This window comes from Pagrus pagrus, assembly GCF_965226575.1.
Source record: "Pagrus pagrus genome assembly, chromosome: 16".
NCBI classification, from domain to species: domain Eukaryota; kingdom Metazoa; phylum Chordata; class Actinopteri; order Spariformes; family Sparidae; genus Pagrus; species Pagrus pagrus.
This window is the reverse complement of record NC_140200.1, coordinates 27,560,777-27,579,464: the sequence shown is the minus strand read 5'-3', so window position 1 is coordinate 27,579,464 and position 18,688 is coordinate 27,560,777.

Below are 18,688 nucleotides of genomic sequence, written 5' to 3'. Positions count from 1 at the left end.
CAGTCATAACGATGAGGTCACAGTGGGAATCGTTCAAATCCCGCTCTGCCCTACTGATGAAAAACGCTGTCTTTCCTCCAAAATATAATATAGGTCAGTCCTGCAAGGATCTGAATGCCACACATACAGAGGAGGTTTGTGTGTGTGTGTGTGTGTGTGTGTGTGTGTTGTGGGGGGGGACAACGTTGAAAGTGATATGTCATGTTTATTACTTGATGTCAGGAGTCTCCCATAACGACAAACTAAGAGAGAAAGAAGTAAGAATTTCATATGTGCCGGTGAATTCTTTATGCCAACACATTTGCTTATTTTGCTTTGCTTTTATTTTTTAAAATTTTTTTATTGGTGTCTTCAAGGAACAGTTTGCATTGTCATTATCTACTCACCCTCATGCTGATGGAAAGTCGGTTGAAGTTTGTAGGCCAAAAACATTTGCTTCAACTGAAGTAGATGGAGACTTCTTTTGAAACATAAAAAAACATAAAATGGCTCCATACAGCTCGCCCGGTGTAATCCAAGTCTTGAAAAAACATAATTTACACCCTTTTTTCCCTGTAGCTGCTAAGCTAGAAAAAGTTTGCACAAACCCTGTCTGACACAAGCTTGAGTGTCAATTGTGTGAATAACATCTTTTCAAAGCAATTTGGTATCTCAGGGCAATCCAAAAGTTGGATTATGCCAAAGGAGCTGTACTTTTTTTTCTTTGTTTTTTTTTCACATTAATCCAAGTCCCCATCTACTCCAGCTGTTTAGGAGAATGCTGCAATACTTTTTCTGTGAAGCTCCAGAAATGTTTTGTGGACTACAAAACTTTACCTGAATTTCCATTGGCATGGGGGTGAAGCGATAATGACTGAATTTTCATTTTTGGGTGAACATTTCTGTTCCTTTAAGGCTAACTAAAAGCTCCTGGTTAAAATTTCCCAAATTTTACTTGTGTTAAAACATTTACATACACTTGTAAAGAACATGTACTTTATATCATGGCAGACTTGAGTCTCAACGATTTCTACAACTCTGTGATGGAATGAATGAACACATACTACTTTGTCAAAAAAACAAAACATTCATGAAGTTTGGTGCAATAATGAATTTATTATAGGTCTTCTGAAATTATGACCAAATGAACAAGTCAGGAAAGTCACTTGGAGCCATTTCAAAGCAGTTACGGGTCCCAAAGATCAACTGTGCAAACAATTTTATTGTAAAGTATGAAGTGCATGGCACAGTTGTGTCACTGCCACGTTTAGGATGGAAATGCAAACTATCACCTGCGGCTGAGAGAAAACTGGTCTGGATGGTCAAGAGTCACCCAAAAACCACCAAAAAGCAAGTCTGCAATGAATTAGAAGCTGCTGGAGGACAGGTGTCAGTGTGCATAGTCAAGTGTGTTTTACATCACCATGAGCTGAGAGGCTGCCGTGCAAGAAAGAAGCCCTTACTCCAGATGCAGCACCTTAAAGCTGGACTGAAGTTTGCTGCTGATCACATGGACAAAGAAAAACTCTTGTGGAGGAAAACTCTGTGGGCAGATGAAACTAAAACTGAGTTTGTTTGGCCACAATGAGCAGCAATATGTTTGGAGGAGAGAAGGTGAGGCCTTCAACCCCAACAACACCACACCTACTGTCCAGCGTGGTGCTGAGAGTATAATGCTTTGGGGGCGTTTTGCTGCCTGTGGATCTGCTGCTCTAAAGGAAGTAAATGGAATAATGAAGAAGAAGGATTATCTCCAAATTCTTTAGGAAAACATAAAAGATTGGGTCTTAGGTGCAGTTGGGTGTTCCAACAGGGCAATGATCCCAAACACACATCAGAAGTTCCAAAGGAATGGATCAATCAGGCTGGAATCGACATTTTTTTATTATTTTTTTATTTTTTATTTAGAAGTTTATTGAGCGGGGACAAATACATTGTACATTGTTTCATATAAAATATAAAGTAGATGCCATGCATACAGGTTTCTAGTCAAGACTAATTTGCAACCCCTGTCCCTGGTTAGGCCTTTACTAAAAGTTACACACGAATAAGAATACAGAACTCATCAAATACAGGAGACATAAAGACAAAAACAAGGACAACAATTAATGTGTGTGTGCGCATGTGCGTGCATGTGCGGGTCAATGTTCACAGAGTTTATTCAGTTTCAGCCATTGTTTTACTTGTGTGTTAAAAACCTTGAACTCTCTCAATGTTTTAATTTCTGATGGTAATGTATTCCACAGTTTGGTGCCTATCACTGCGAAGGACAAGGACTACAATTTCCGCTCGTTGCACCCCTAGTTCTAATTCTACTGTTCTGTTTGTTTATCAATTGGCAGAGTATTTCTGGAGCAAGGTTGTTCACACACTTAAAAATTTGTTTTAAAAATGAAAAGTTTACAAAGCTGTCAAAACCCAGTAAATTGTGTTTCTTGAGAATTTGGCAATGATGCCATCTAGCAGGTTTCTGATCCATTATTTTCAGTGCCTGTTTGTATAAAGATTTTATTGGTGTCATTGTTGTTTGGTTGGCTTGACCCCAGACGGTTATACAATATGACAAATGTGAAAATATCATGGCATGCATACATTGTTGTGCTGCCTTAAGAGGTATATATTGTCTTATTAGGTGAAAGCAATTTAAGTTGGTCTTGACAGTTTTGCACAGCTTCTTAACATGTCTATTAAATTTAAGCTGAGAATCTAAACTAACACCTAAAAATTTGAACTCATCTACTTGATCTATCTCTATCTCATCAACCTTTACTCTGGAATTTTCTTTGGCTTTTCTTTTAATTGAAAAGCACATTGATACTGTCTTTTTTATAATTTAGAGTCAAATGATGTTTCTGAGCCACTGGGATACACCAGATATCTCTTCTGATAGAGTTTTGGCTGCCAACTGAGGAGATTTTGCAGACGCAAATACCAAGGTGTCGTCTGCATACATTTGGCATCTTTTACAACTTTCTGGTAAATCATTAATATATAAGCTAAAAAGTAAATGGCCTAAGATAGAACGTTGTGGAATTCCCATTGAACAGGTCTGGACAGTTGACAGGGTAGAATTGGATCTAACCCACTGTTCTCCATGTTTAAGATATGTATGGAACCAAGCAATTGCCTCATCTGAGAAATTAAATATTTTGAGTTTATTAAGGAGAATTTCATGGTTAACAGTATCAAAGGCTTTTTTCAAATCCAAGAATACTGCCACCACTACATTCCCCTTATCTAACAGCTGTTTTATAGTTTCTGTGAGGGAACAGTTTGCCAACTCTGTTGAGTACCTTGCTCTGAACCCAAATTGTTTGGGGTGCAGTAGGTGTTTATTTTCAAGGTAATCAACAAGTTGTATAGCAGCTGTTGTTTCAAGAACTTTTGAGAGTGCAGGTACAATGGAAATTGGCCTATAATTAGAGAGCAGGTCAGGTGAACCAGACTTGTGAATGGGAGTTATAATTGCCTTTTTCCAGGGCTCAGGAAATTCATTACTTCTGATAGAGCAGTTGACCACATGAGTCACTGGCACTTTTAATAAATAAAGTATCTAATCCAAAATAATCCTTAGCTTTAGATTGCCTTAACTGCATTATAACTTATAACCAATCTCACTTTGATTAACCTCTTTAATATGAAAAGAAGTCGAGAGATCTCTCTGTATGCCTTGGAACTCAATTGGTCGGAAATTAGTCGCCAGATCCTCAACTGATTTAATGAAAAAAGTATTAAATTTGTTTGCAATTTCCAAAACATCATTACTAACTGTTCCATTAATATTCAGTTCCTCGTTAGATCTTTTCATATTTGATGCCCGATTAGTCGAAATATTTAGATGTTTCCAGAGTGCTGTGCTTTTCCCTTTTGAATGTTTTGATGATGATAAATGATAAATGATAAATAAATGTTTTCATCATTGTATCACAGGAGGTGTTTACATTGTAAGATTGTATAACATCGTCCCAATTAATATTTCGTAACTCATTTTCAAATTGTGTTGTTTTGTTCTTTGGAATACCTGCAAACTCTGGTTTACCATTGCACCAGGATTTTAGACGTTTTTTGGTTAGTTTTCTAACTATTAAAACCATATTGTGGTCAGACAGGCCTGTGATTAAATTGCATGTCTTTGTCACTTTCTCAGTTCTATTAGTGAAGACCAAGTCAATAAGGGTTTTGCTGACTTTAGTAAGTCTCGTTGGTCCTTTAATTATTTGCTGAAAATGATGCTTTGAATAGAGTGTTTTTAATTTTTGCTTGCTGCCTTTGTCCAACCAGCTTATATTATAGTCTCCCAAGAATATAGTTTCACAGCTTAGTTGTTTAAGTAGTTCGTCTAGATCTTGGTAAAATGAGACACCATGTGAGGGAGGATTATATAGGGTTACTATATTACGTTTCATTTTTGTTGACAACACTGCATTAATAGCAATACAATCTAAAGATGTGTCCTAGGGCTATAATGACTTCAGATTTTTTCAAGTCGACTTATCTGTCAATAAAGTCGAAGTCGAGTCAACAAGTTGATGACGTCATCACATTGACACAGCGGAGGACCACAGCTGTCCACTGTGCCACCGGGCTGTTTGTGTGGTCTAGAGTAGAGTTTAGATTCTCTGCCCGAGCCGGAGCCCGAACTTGACCCGATCTGGCCTGCGGGTCGGGTCAGGTTGATATTCCCCGTCACTATCCTCGGGCTAGGCCGGGCCGGGCCGGGCCGGGCTGGGCTGGGCCATTGATCAAGCATTTGTGTGTGTTTGTTTTTTTTTAATCATTACTTTATTCATTTGTGATCCATTCCATTCTGAATAAACAAACAACACAGTGTACATGCTTCGTCCTTGTTGCATTATTCATTAAGATAATTCTAAACAGACTTCTGTAGTTCAAACAACTCGGAATTGTAGTTGAGAGCGTCAGTTATAACAGCCCACTGTAACGTGGGCTGGTGAAGGGAAAAGGTGATGGCTCCGCTTACTCAAGAGACGGCAGGCAACGTGGGGGTTTCCGCACGGCACTTTTATTCATAATAGGCCTACTGACCATACCATGCCAGGTCTCTACGACACTAGATGTTACAGACATACATGCAAACGAACACAGGCCGAGGTTCTTGCACCAACACTTTACAAGATAAAGACAAAATAAAATGGGGAGTCTTCGCTCTGTCGACGGTATCCTTTCTCATGGGGAGCGGAAGTACACCCGCTCTTCTTCATCGTACAGGTTACATTACCCAGTAAACAAAAAGAGGTGCCACCTAGTGGCGGTACATTGAATAACTCTGACAAAAAAATTAAATAAAAACACGATTTGTCGACCACTCTCAGGGTCGTCGACTTGCGCCACTGACGTCGACACGTCGACAAATCAGCTTTTCTGTTAATGCCCTAGTGTGTCCAGATTAATTTCAACACATTTAAAACTCTCTCTTATATAAATCATTGCTCCACCCCCCCTGCCCATCAATCTATCTTTCCTAAAGCATGCATAACCTGGTACATCAGTCATATGTTTTTGGATATTACAGTTAAGCCATGTTTCAGTCAAACATAAATAATCTAAATTGGAGTCTGTTAGTAGGTGTTGAACCTGATCTTGTTTTGAAATAATACTTTGAATGTTCAAGTGTCCTCCTACAATACCCTTTGGTTTGGTCTTTGACTCCCATATGACCTTTGCGTCTTTGTTTACCTTCAGCACTACCACTGTGTTTGCAGGATTCACTGATTGCCCGTTTCACTGCATATTTTCTTCCTGTTGTCGTGTGTTGGTATGAATTTGGAATGGCCTTCCCAAAATCCTGACTTGAACCCCATCAAGAACATTTAGACTGTGCTCATGTCTGTGCCAACAAATTTAGTTGAACTTCAAATTCAGCCACAGGACTACTAGACGCTTGTGGATGGCTATCAAAAGCACCTAACTGAGGTGAAAATGGCCCAGAGACATTTAACCAAATATTAGAATTACTGTAATTATTATGTATATTTTTGAACCAGCAGATTTGGTCACATTTTCAGAAGACCTATAATAAATGAATTATTGAAGCAAACTTCATGAATGTTTTTTGTGATAAAGTAGTTTGTGTTCCACTCATTCATCACAGAAATCACTGGATTACTGGAACTGGAAGACTGCCATGATCTACACTGCTCAAAAAAAATAAATAAGGGAACACCTAATTGTCACAGTATAACACCAAGTCAGTTAAACTTCAGGGATATCAATCTGTCCATTTAGGAAGCACAAGTGATTTTGAATTAATTTCACCTTCTTTGGTGCAAATGAAAGTGACAACAGGTGTAATGGAGAGGCAAAAGCAAGACAATCCCCAAAAGGGAATGGTTTTGTATGTGGTGGCCACAGACAATTGCTCTCTCCTGAATCTTCCTGACTGATTCTTCTCTAGTTGTGTGTTCTGCTAGTGTCTTTGTCACCACTGAGCATGAGCCTGTACCTGTAGCTCAATCAGGTTGCACAGGTAGACCAGCTCCTCCAGGGTGGCACATCCATAAGTGTGGGCACAAGAAGGTTTGCTGTGTCTCCCAGCACAGTCTCAAGATCATGGAGGAGATACCAGGAGACCAGCTGTTACACAAGGAGAGCTGGACAGGGCCGGAGGAGGGCATCAACCCAGCAGCAGGACCAGTATCTGCACCCTTGTGCGAGGAAGAACAAGAGGAGCACTGCCAGAGCCCTACAAAATGACCTCCAGCAGGCTACTGGTGTGAATGTTTCTGATCCGAAGCAGACTCCATGAGGATGGCATGAGGGACCGATGTCCTATAGTGGGACTTGCGCTCACAGCTCAGCACCGTACAGCTCGAGTGGCATTCGTGAGAGAACACCAGAATTGGCAGGTCCAACATTGGCGCCCGTTCTCTTCACAGATGAGAGCAGGTTCACACTAAGCACATGTGACAGGCGTGAAAGTGTATGGAGACACTGTGGTGAACATTATGCTGCCTGTAACATCATCCAGCATGACCGGTTTGGTGGTGGGTCAGTGATGGTCTGGGGAGGCATATCCTTGGAGCGTTGCACAGACCTACATGTCATAGCCAACGGTATCCTGACTGCTGTTAGGTACTGAGATGAAATCCTCAGAGCATCTATCAGACGCTGGTGCAGTGGGTCCTGGGTTCCTCCTGGTGCAGGACAATGCCCAGCCTCATGTGGCGAGATGCCATCCAGTACCGCCAGACTGTCGAGGAGCTCACTGATCTCCTGATCCAGGTCTGGGAGGAGATCCCCCTGTCCACCATCCGCCGACTGATCTGGAGCGTGCCCAGATGTTGTCAGGAGTGCATTCAGGCAGGCGGGGGCCATAAACACCACTGAGTCACATTATGGGTTATGAGTCCCCGGAGCTGATCGCGGCCATTCTAGACAATGCTCATGTTTCCACCTGCTGCGCCACGGCATGTTTCAGCAGCGTCTCAGAAGCAGCTCTCCACTCTGCTCTGTGGAGCATGTTGGGCGGAAGCGGACCGCAGCTTCATCAATCTACACAGAGTAGATCAAACCAGACAGAAGGGTAGACAGCGGAACGGCGAGTGCATCTGGTCAATTTTCAAAATAACACCCAGTGCTGACTCAGGTTCCACAGCACAACAAAGTCAGACATATTAACAATAAACACTCAAAACAGACAAATTAAAAACATTTAACTACATAGCCTTTAGCCGTTAAATTGTAGTTTAATAGTTCAAAAACTACATAAATTTAACCACAGTAGAAGCACATTAACCAAGGAGAAATGATGAAATAAACACAATCTGTGCAAGTCAACAACATCATTCAGGCATGACACTGCTTCTGAAACACACCCGATGGGATATGAATTCTTGTGGACGACGGGACAAAACAGTTGCACACACACCAGGTTACAAAGATGTGCCTGGTGGAAATCTGATGACAGTTGGCACACAATTCCATTCCTGAATAAGCAGATTAGTTCATTGTTAACCTGTCTGAATGTTGCTAATTTATCAATGAATATTAATATTATCTTCAAATCATTTGAATATTTGTTCCATAAATATATGTGAATAACATACCTGCCAACACTCTCAATTTTGATTAAAGCCTCCCTATTTTAAACACTTTCTCCTGCTGTGCTCTCAGTTGGAAATTGTTACCATAATCTCCTGATTTTATAGTGATACAAATCAAATGAGTGTTTCTTAGTTTGTGGGATGTTAGTCATGGTACCTGGCAACCAGACTCAGAAACAGAAGGGAGCACACTCAAACAACCCTGTTTGACATGTGTTACTTACTGCATGTGTTTTGCACTGAAAATGGATGAACAGGAGGAAATATGCTTCCAACACATTGTCTTTTGTGCCTTAACGTAAACCTTATGGCTCGTTAGCTTTTAAACAGTCCACTGTGTTCACCCGCTAGCTGCTTACTTTACACCCAGATTATCCGTCCTTTAATTGGCAAAATGGACTTGGGCACACCCAAAATGCTCTTGCAACATGTGCTATAGACCAAGCACCATAGACTGTTTAAATAGGGCCCTGAGTGTTGGAAAACCAGCACCATGACCTAAAAGTGGCCTGAAAGTTTTGTGGAGCTAATGGGGGGTGAACAGTTGATGATTATTCTCGGAGGGTTTGTCACTATGGGCGACACCTTTCACACAACATAAAATACATTCATACATAATATTGGTTATGGCCAACACACCTTAGTCTCCAGTGTTAAAGTCCTATGTCTATGTCCTCTCAGAGACTGGATTTCAGAACTCCAGATGGCTCTTCATTGCAGTTAGTGTGACACTTATTTTGGAACACTTGTTTCTTTCACTACTGTATGTCTCATTTTTGTGTGGAAAATTGAGAACGAATGCTACATCCCTCTTTCTTCCTCTTTGTTTTCTCTCCTTACACCATTTCACTCTTCAGTCCTTTAATCTAATGTAATTAGCTTGTTTAATTTGTTACTAACAGGACTTGCTGTTTCAGCGCTGTATAACAAGGATATCTGATGTGTCTGATGTGTCAGAGTGTCTTATCACCTTCAGAACGAGACTGTTTCAAGCTTATAAAGACCTCGTTCAACAATTATGTATACACAGTAAACAAAAGATTTAGTTTTACATAAAACTTCTCCAAGGATTCAGGCACTCTTTTTGTTTCATGTCCTGTTGTGTAGTTTATGTTCATTTAATTTGCATGTTCCACAAAATAGCTCATACTAACTATTCAGTTTCAGACTAAAGGACCGTGGAAAATGCGCAGTCTGTAACTATTCAGTGTTACACAGCGCTGGACTAAGTTACATGTTTGCAGCTAACACTACTTTGCACGTTAGGTCACTCCGATTCCTCTGTGATCTCATATGATTTTCAAATCAAGCTCTAAACATGACCTGTAATGTTTTCTTACCTGGTTACTAGGAAATGAGCCATGTCAGCATCTGTTTTCAGTCCCAATTCAAGTTGAAGCTGCCTCCATGAGTCGAACGCGTATCTGATGTTTATTCTGGTCATAATTTCGTTTTGACTCCCAACATGCCGCTGATAAAACCTTCGTTTTCTTCTTAGTATGACTTTTTAGTGGACTTTGTGTGGTGATGGGTCGTTTGCTGGCCGTAGCAGAATCCATTACTACCTAAACACTAGTTTGGGTCCACCGCGCTTGTCTTCTTCCCGTATCCAAGTCGAAAGCCATCGAGGACGCGCATTCAGCGTCATCTGCCGTCACGTCCGCAAGACTGCTCAGGAAATTCGGACCACGAATTGCAGCACATTATGCAGCACACAGCCTGTTCAAGGCAATGGAGAGATACGTGGGCGGGCTCATTCTTTTTGGTTTTGAACACTTCATCACCCATTAGCATTAAAAAACTTAAAATGCATGTTTATTTTTTCACAAATCCTGCCCCAAGTCCCTTTAAGTGAGTGTGAAGACATCAAACAGGAATAAAGATAGAATGAACCACAGCACCCTGAACAGCCCTTTCCATCACAGAATAAAGGTAGAAACGGAAGTCTTAAAAATGTGACTCGAGGAGAAGAGCAAAAGTCATTACTTTCTTTTTTCCAGTGGGACATGCATGTAAATCATGCCCTCCAATTTTTTTAAGACAGTTTTTAATAGCATGGTCCACTTTTATTCTGACATGATTTCTATCTGGATAGTGGTAATAATGTGTGATACAGCGATTAGTTTTACTGTTATTTTTGTAACCTTTGCCTATGGACATTCACAGCATACAAATTCCCACAAAGCTGTTTCTGAGGTCTCTGACGCTCCCACTCAACTGTTCGATACAGGCGCCCTTTGAAATGCAGCCACTTCCCTCTGATAAGCCACAGACTCGAAAGAGGTTGAAAACAGTTTCCTCTTAATTACTATGCTTGCTATCAAAGGAGGAAGGAAGATTTTTGGGGAAGGATTTATTGATAAAAATGACCATAATTTAACATAATACCCCCCTGATTTCCACGTTAGTCAAGCAGAGAGGAGAGTAATGGAAGCACTTCAAGATGCACGACTGTATACATAAAATGAACATGTCACCTAAAACTTGGAAATTTGTCACAGTAGTGGGACTTTTCTTCAGTGAGCATTGTAATGGATTACATTTTGAAATTTAGTATTAACATTAGAGTTACTTATACTGGTAGTACCTCATTATTCTAACAATTTGAGGTGTTAGCTTGTTTACTTTCTTTAAAGAGGTTGAGAGTATTAATGTCCAGCCTTAAAGGAAAAGTTCACCCAAAAATTAAAACATTCAGTCATCATCTTCTCACCCCCATGTCAATGGAAAGTCGGGTGAAGTTTCATAGTCCACAAAACATTCCTGCAGCTTAAAAAAAGACAGCGTTGCAGCATTCTCCTAAACAACTGAAGTAGAAGATTCATTAGATTCCGGACGTTACAGATAATCAAATCTTCATATCAGGTAAGAACTAGGAAAACAATCAAAAGAAGTTTTCACATGGCAGCAGGTTGCAGTTTTTATCTTTTTATTTATGTTTAGCCTGGACTTCACAGTATGAGTACCATCAGCACACTGAATTATTTATGAAACTACTGGCCTAAATTTTGAGTTTCCTTCCTACATGCACGAGCCGAGGCACCATCTGAATACTAATATAACATGAGTTCAGCAAGGACATGAAGTTCCGGCTTCACTTTTTCTTTTATCACCATAATGAGGCAACAAAATTCACTGTCATAGGAGCCGGCTTGAGAAGCTAAGGGTCACCATAAACAACAAAGGCTAGGACTTTATGAGACCCAAGAGATAAATAGGAGCTGCAGAAAAAGCATTCTTGTTAGAGAACATATGTTTCGCTTGCATCCCCTGTGTAAAGGTCACAGTGAGACAGAGTAATGGCTCTAGCATATTCATTGCTGCGTGTCTTTGTGGAGGCAACCATCCATTTGCCGCAGATGAGCAGGGGGGACCCCCACATCATTATGATGGTGAAATTATGTACTCAGTTGCTGCGAGGGGAGAAGCAGAGTTATGAGTTACAGTATTATGACTTTCCAGGGTCTAATGAAGACATCACTTTGCTGCTGCACTGCATAACTGTTGCTGTTTTGTGCCATATTTAAGGACATTATTGAACATTTGGACACCATTGGAGAGCCTGGGCGACTATACAACATGTTTTATAGTCATATTGTCTCCATTAGTGCTGCCTTTTATTCATGTCCACTTTGAATCTATAAATTGTGCATCCTAAATGGATGTTAATTATTTTATGATTTTTTCATTGGTGTCCAATGAGCCGTAAGAACACTGACAGCTTTCTCGCACTGCTTACAAGACTTTAATTTCACATTTTCACAATAGGACAAGTAAGATAGCTAATTAGAGTAAAAATCCAACAGATAGGAGGAGGAAGCATATCATGATGCCAAACTGTACTGCTTTGAAATTTGCTGTTTTGGATTGAGACCAAACTGGAATTCAGTGGGAAGGGTGGAGGATTATTCTTTTGAAACCTTAAAAATAACATCTTAAAGCCAAAAAACTCTGAACAACAACCGAATCAGCCTCCTGCAAATACATTGTCATTTTGTGCACCTTAAAATCCATATAGCATTTTTAAAGTTTTCAAGACATGACATTGTGATTGAGTGATGGGTTTTGTTTGGAGTTGGCACCTACAAAATCTGACAAATTGTTACAGACCTGGGATTTGTACTTATGACAGTTGTGTTGCACTCAGAAACTGTGGAGGGTCCCAAATGACAATTTCTACATAATGTTGCTTTAATATAAAAGATTGCTGATGTGCCACTGCCCAACACTATTTAGTAAATTTAAAGTTTAATTCCATATTATCTGATACATTAACATGATACATGCCGCTTTTAATTGGCCTATCTTTTATATATTGTATGGTTAGAGAGAAACTCCTTTATTCTAGTCTGCCACAACAGATCAGAGATTCCCCCTTAAGCGTTTCATAATGTTGAGAGTGACAGACTGTTAAGCATCAGGAAATTGCAGGTTTTGACAAAACAGTGACTCATGTGAGAGTGAGAATCCCAAATGTCTTTCTTGGCAGTGGAACAGCAGCACTGCGTCAATGCTAAAGGTCTGAGGTTCAATCTGTTCGGTGCAGTTCGGATCCTTAAAGTGTGTCACACACGATTCAACATGGCACATGTCAGCAGTGACCGAGGGACATGCTGAGAGCACGTGTCTTATGAGCTGGAAAATAACCTAAACAACCTCACAAGTTCTCCTGGAAATCACGTGTGGTATTTTATTAGGCTCTACAACATTTCACCAACTCTTTAGTTCCCATTATTGATAAACATGCACCCTCCAAAAAGTGTAGGGTTGAAGATAGATCAAACCCCTGGTTCAGCTCAGAACAATCACTGATACTCAATGCAAGGCACAAAGCCTGGGCTTTAGCAAGGCGTACTGGTGAGGAAGCCCACTGGTTAACTTTTTGACAACTCAAAAATAAATGCATATCTTCATTGAGAAAAGCAAAGGCCAAATATCACATAGAATTAATCTCCAGCTCTTGTACAAACCCATCCAAATTTTGGAAAGCAGTACATATAAATGAAAACAAATCCTTTATGTCTACACCTTCTAGATAAACCATCAGGTTTTGCTTTTAACAGTCAGCTACTGCCTCATGACTCCTAGATTCCACTGGATACGTGTGGAGCCGGGACGCAGCAGACACGCAGCGCAGCGGACCTGGTGGAAGTTAACACATAGACTAGAGTGCAACCGATCAGCTCCGCCGCCGTGGCGGAGCCGTAACGCAGCCGTAACATATCCAGTAGAATCTGTGGGTGAGCCCTCCTCAAATCATACCTCTGTGTTTACACTGCAGAACTTCACTTCCTCTTTTGTCAAGGGAGCACTTCAAGGTGTAGATATAAGGAAAGCAACTGGGGAGGATAAACTGGACCCATGTTTTTTAAAGATGTGTGCTCCATTTCTTTCTGATGAAATTACTTATCTTTTTAATCCATCCATTTCTTCTGGAGTTATCCCTAAGATCTGGGAAACTATGCAGTGGGACAGCATTTGCAATCATGTGTGTTGATGAAGCTGATATTAACAACTATTGATCAATTTCTAAACTGCCTTGTCTTCCAAAAGTCCTGGAATCATTTGTCAATAATCAGCTCAAATTGTATCTCAATATATCCTGTTTTGGTCCTCAGCAGTCTGGTCAGAGCTAAGCATAGTACTGTTACTGCTATCACCTCAGTTACTAATGATATTATATCTGCTGTTGATAAAGGGAAATACTGTGCTGCCCTCTTTGTGGATCTAACAAAAGCTTTTAATACTGTTGACCATGCTTTGCTCATACCGAGGTTAAGTGATGTCGGTTTTAATTTTAATTCCTTTAATTGGTTCAAGGACTACCTGTCTCACAGACAACAATATGTGACTGTAGGAAATGATTGTTCCGTGTTTCACCATTGCCTAAAGGCAAGGTTCAGTACTGGGTCCTGTCTTATTCACAATCTATATTAAGAATGTTACATCCTCTATAACAAATTGTAATGCCCATCTTTATGCTGATGATACAGTCCTGTACTGCTGTGCCAAAACTGCACATAAAGCCATTAGAATTATCCAGCAAGCTTTTGACAAACTGCAAGATTCTCTTTTTAAACTGAAATTAGTGCTCAATGCAAACAAAACCAAATTCATGATATTCTCAAGAGCCAGAGATATCACAGACATTGGTCTGCATGTTACCACTCTAACAGGACACAGTATTGAAAGGGTTTCTTTTTATCTGTCCTGGATTATGATGACTTTATCTATAGACATGCCTCTGTCTCCACTCTTACTCCACTAGACTCGGTTTATCTCTCCGCCCTCAGATTCATTCCATTCATCGTTGTATTCTAAATGAAAAAGTTGGATGGGCACCTTTTAATAGTAAGATGTGACAGCCATTGTTTTCTGTTTATTTTTAAAGCATTGAAGGGCAACATGCCACCATGTATCAGCTCTGTATTAAACTGGTCACAGAGTCACTATTCAACACGCTCTAGTGATTGTATGATGCTCCAAGTTCCCCAGGTAAACGTGAAATTTGGGAAAACTGCTTTCAGTTTCAGTGCTCCATACACTTGACACAATTTAGAACGTACATTGAAACTTGATACAGTTGTACCTATAGGTCAGTTTAAGACTTTGATATCAAACTACTCATTTGAATGTAACTGTTTCAACTATGTGCTGTCCTGTATGGTTGTCTGCCATCTTTCTTTTATGCATCTCAGTTTTATTTGTGTTTTGTCATGTTCGTTTGCTACAGTTTCTTATCATTTTCAAGCACTTGTATTGGTATTCTTGTTTCTGTTTGTTATCACATTTTTGCACCTATTCTGTTTTTTTTATTTGTGCTTTCAGCATTATTGAAAATAAGGGCTTTCCCTCAAGGATTTTTCAAGATTTAAATAAAGGTTAAATGAATGAACTTTTTGTTAAATGTATTTTACTGTTAAAAAAAAAGTACTGTGACTATAAAGTAATGCAAATAATAATTCATATTTCTCATATTAGACACAAGTAATGATTAGTTTGACATTAATAAATGACTATAAAAGACATAATACATAGATAACGGACAATTCTGATTTATAATGTGTCTGATATAGTTGTTTTTTTTTGTAACTTAAATAACTTAACTTAAATTTAAATGACATGTCTTTCTCTTGTTACTACTGCTACAACTACATTGCTGTATCTTTTGCTGGGCTGCAGGAAAAGGCAGATTTGAAAGACGGTCAGATTTTTTTTCTTATGAATATGGTCACGCTCAACAGATTGCATTTATACCAGCTGATATCTGATGACCTCCAAATGTGGTCTCACTGATTCCAATGTGTTTTGCATGCATTTACACCGGCATTATAGGGAAAGTTATGATTTCTTTTAAATAGGGTTATTTGAGGTACTTATTCACAGTCAGTATATAACCTGCAGTAGAATGCTAGCTGGTGCTACTTAAACCTCTGGAAGTCCATTCTTGGTGTTGGTATCAGAAGTTTGACAAAATACTTTTTGTGCCCTTACTAATTTTTTAAAGCTTCAAACCGCATCTCATGGTCTTCATTGATGACCTTTTTTGTTGTTAAGCTTGTTCATTGTAGAAGTTTAATGCTGAGTCATGCCGCATTGTGCTGGTGAGAGGTTCTGAAATCTGAGCTATGTGGGAGCTGGCTGCTGTACAGCGCTGCATTGATGAGACTGTAAGAATAGTAAACCCAGATGACACAGATTTAACAAACTTTGAGAAACAAATTGCTCAATTTGTATTATCACTGGTTATTCTAGAACAATGAGTTAAGTGCATCAATATGCCAACAAGAGGATTGTTAATTTCAAGAAAAAACAATGTTTTAAATGACAAAATCCAATACTTCAGGTACATTATCACCTGTAGTGTACACATTGTAGCAGTCTAATCCTAAGAACAGAGTCATGTCAGTCCCCGCTGCCTGGTAAAGGTGCAGAGGGCGTGTGTGGGAGATGTGTGTGCGTCCGGGGTTGATAATAGCCAGCAGGGAGGCAGCTGGGGCCCTCCTGAGACGTGAGCCCATGACCCTGAAATCATGCGCTCCGAGGCTCCCAAACAACAGGCCGAATGCCTGAAATCAGACACCCTTCCCCTTCCTTGAGCATCGTCACTGCTGCTTTCACTGGTCTCAGGCAATGAGGTCTGCTAGGGGACAACTGGGGGAAGAAGTCTACGTCATTTAAATTCTAGATTCCCCAATCCTTTAACCCCCCCCCCACCACCGTCCTCCCCTTCACAACATCGAGCTGGTACTTCACGCCTGACATTGATCTGTACTTCAAAACCACAACAGAGCCTCACGTTCCATCCCTCAGCTGACACAAACGATTTGTTGAGATGGGCTCTGACATTGCTGACAACTGGCAAAGCCCCACACCGCCCCCCCCACCTTCAGCTTTCCCACCCCATATCTAAACTGACAAGCAGTGTTTTTGTTTGCAATGCAAAGCAGGGTTTTGCTCTGTGCTTTTCTGGTATTTGAGCACATGACCAAACACATGCACCACACACAGGCAGACAGGAATGTCTTTTTCCATCAGCATACATCCTCAGAAAGAGGAAAAAAAGCATGGTGATGCACTGATTGAGGTGAGGGTCAATGCAATTCACTAACTTGATACAGCAATTCATTTAATATTTATAGAACCTTTTCCCCTCATGAAATGGCTGCTGTTGGGTTTTTTTTTCTTTGAAAGAAATTGATATCAGCTCTGTGTATGTGTGTATGATGATGGATGCATTCACTGCTGTAGCTGAAGTACATTAATATATCCAGATAACCTATAACTACACACTGTGTGGAGAGGTCTTAGGATTCACAAGCATGTATGTGAATGGATTGGAAAAGGAATGCCACTGCTCTACATCTACTGCTATTTTTGTACTCTTGATTTTTTTTTCATATCTTTAAATGTGGTATTAAAAGCTTGTAATTCCATGTCATACACGCCAGATAGTGTATCCTGCAGATATCTAACATCACACTTCACGGACACTTCACATAACCTCTCAGAGGAAGAGCTTTGAGTAAAAAGATAGGATGTCTCATGTTGTGGGTGTGAGTGAGGAGTCAAGTCTGTCTGTGTTGCATTCCTCAGACTCATCGCCGAGGACAACTGAGGCCACGTTATCAAGGAGAAATGTAGAAGCATTGTTCACATGTCAGAAGCCAGAATTGTTTTCTAAAATGTTAATCATAAACACTTCAATAACAACAATCAGAGAGTGTCTTTTCTTGTCCCATCTGATTTAATTTAGAAGCATGCAATGCAAATGTTTAATTACCCAGTATTTCTCTTACAAATAAAAAGTTGAATGCATAAGCAATAAAACTCATTCTGCTCAGTTCTTGCATACATTCAGGGGATGTACGGTTAAAAGCCTAACTTGGTCTGGTATGACCTGTAAATAACCTGAGGCTAATGTTAGCAACTTAAGACCTATGCCTTGTACCTTACATCACTCACTTTACTTTTTCTCTACTTGCGCTATTGTGATTATATTTTAGCATGTCACAAATAAACACTGTAAAGAAGAAAAAAAAAAACAAGATTCTAACAAATTATAACTCAACAGGAGGTGTTTAACTAATAGACCACTAATGCCAAACCAATATCGAAGACCTGAAAGCTAACTGTTGCGTCACCTCACCATGGGTGAAGTCATGGATACAGTGACAGGCTTAAAGGGCCTTCTCTCTTTTTCCGTTAATCTTCTTGTCCTCTGATTTGTTAAGCTTAACAGCCAATCAGAGTCTCTCAATAACGAGCTCAGATGCTGATGCAATGTTGTAATGAAGGTCCTTTCATTACCACTTTGTGTAGCACAATGTTAACAATTATTATTACACGGCTCTATTGAATGCTGCTCTCTGATTGGTCCATCGATGCGTTCTACGGTCTGTTATTTCTGTATAATGACCGTCGTCAAGTATAATAGACCGTTGCTAGGGACGGCGCTCTGATCCGCCCCGGCAACATGTTGCAACATAAGCAAGACAGCACCGCTGTCCAGCTCCTCTCTCAGGACGGCCTCGAAAGTGAAAGTGAAGTGAAAACTTTACCGAGCAATCCTTGTCGCTGCTGAATCATTGTGGGTGATTATTTATTATTTATTACACGGATCTATTGAATGCTGCTCTCTCAGGCCGGCCTTGAGAGTGAAAGTGAAAGTGAAAACTTTACCGAGCGATCCTTGTCGCTGCTGAATCATTGTGGGTGATTATTTATTATTTATTTCACTCATAAGCCGTGTAATAAGCGGGATAATGTATAGTTAGTCGGTTGTTATGTAGAAATAAACCCCTTCAGGTTGTGGGGTTTATTTCTCCATAACAACCTCCGAACTATACATTATCCCTTACATAATAGAATAAGACACTAAGCCATAACATTTAATTGTTTTATTGAAATTGTTACATTACCTAATGCTGTTAAGTAGATACCTCCTCAGTGGTGAACGGTTACCTGAAAGACAAACACACATTCAGTTTGTCTCAGTTAATTGAACATAATAAAGTAATAGTATAAAGCACTACATAGAACATGTTAGTTTAAGGAGTTGTGGCTGACTGTGTAATGTTTGAATGCAAGTTCCCTCACCTGTTGGCTGTGTCCAAATTCAGGGGCTGCGTCCTTCAAGGACGCGG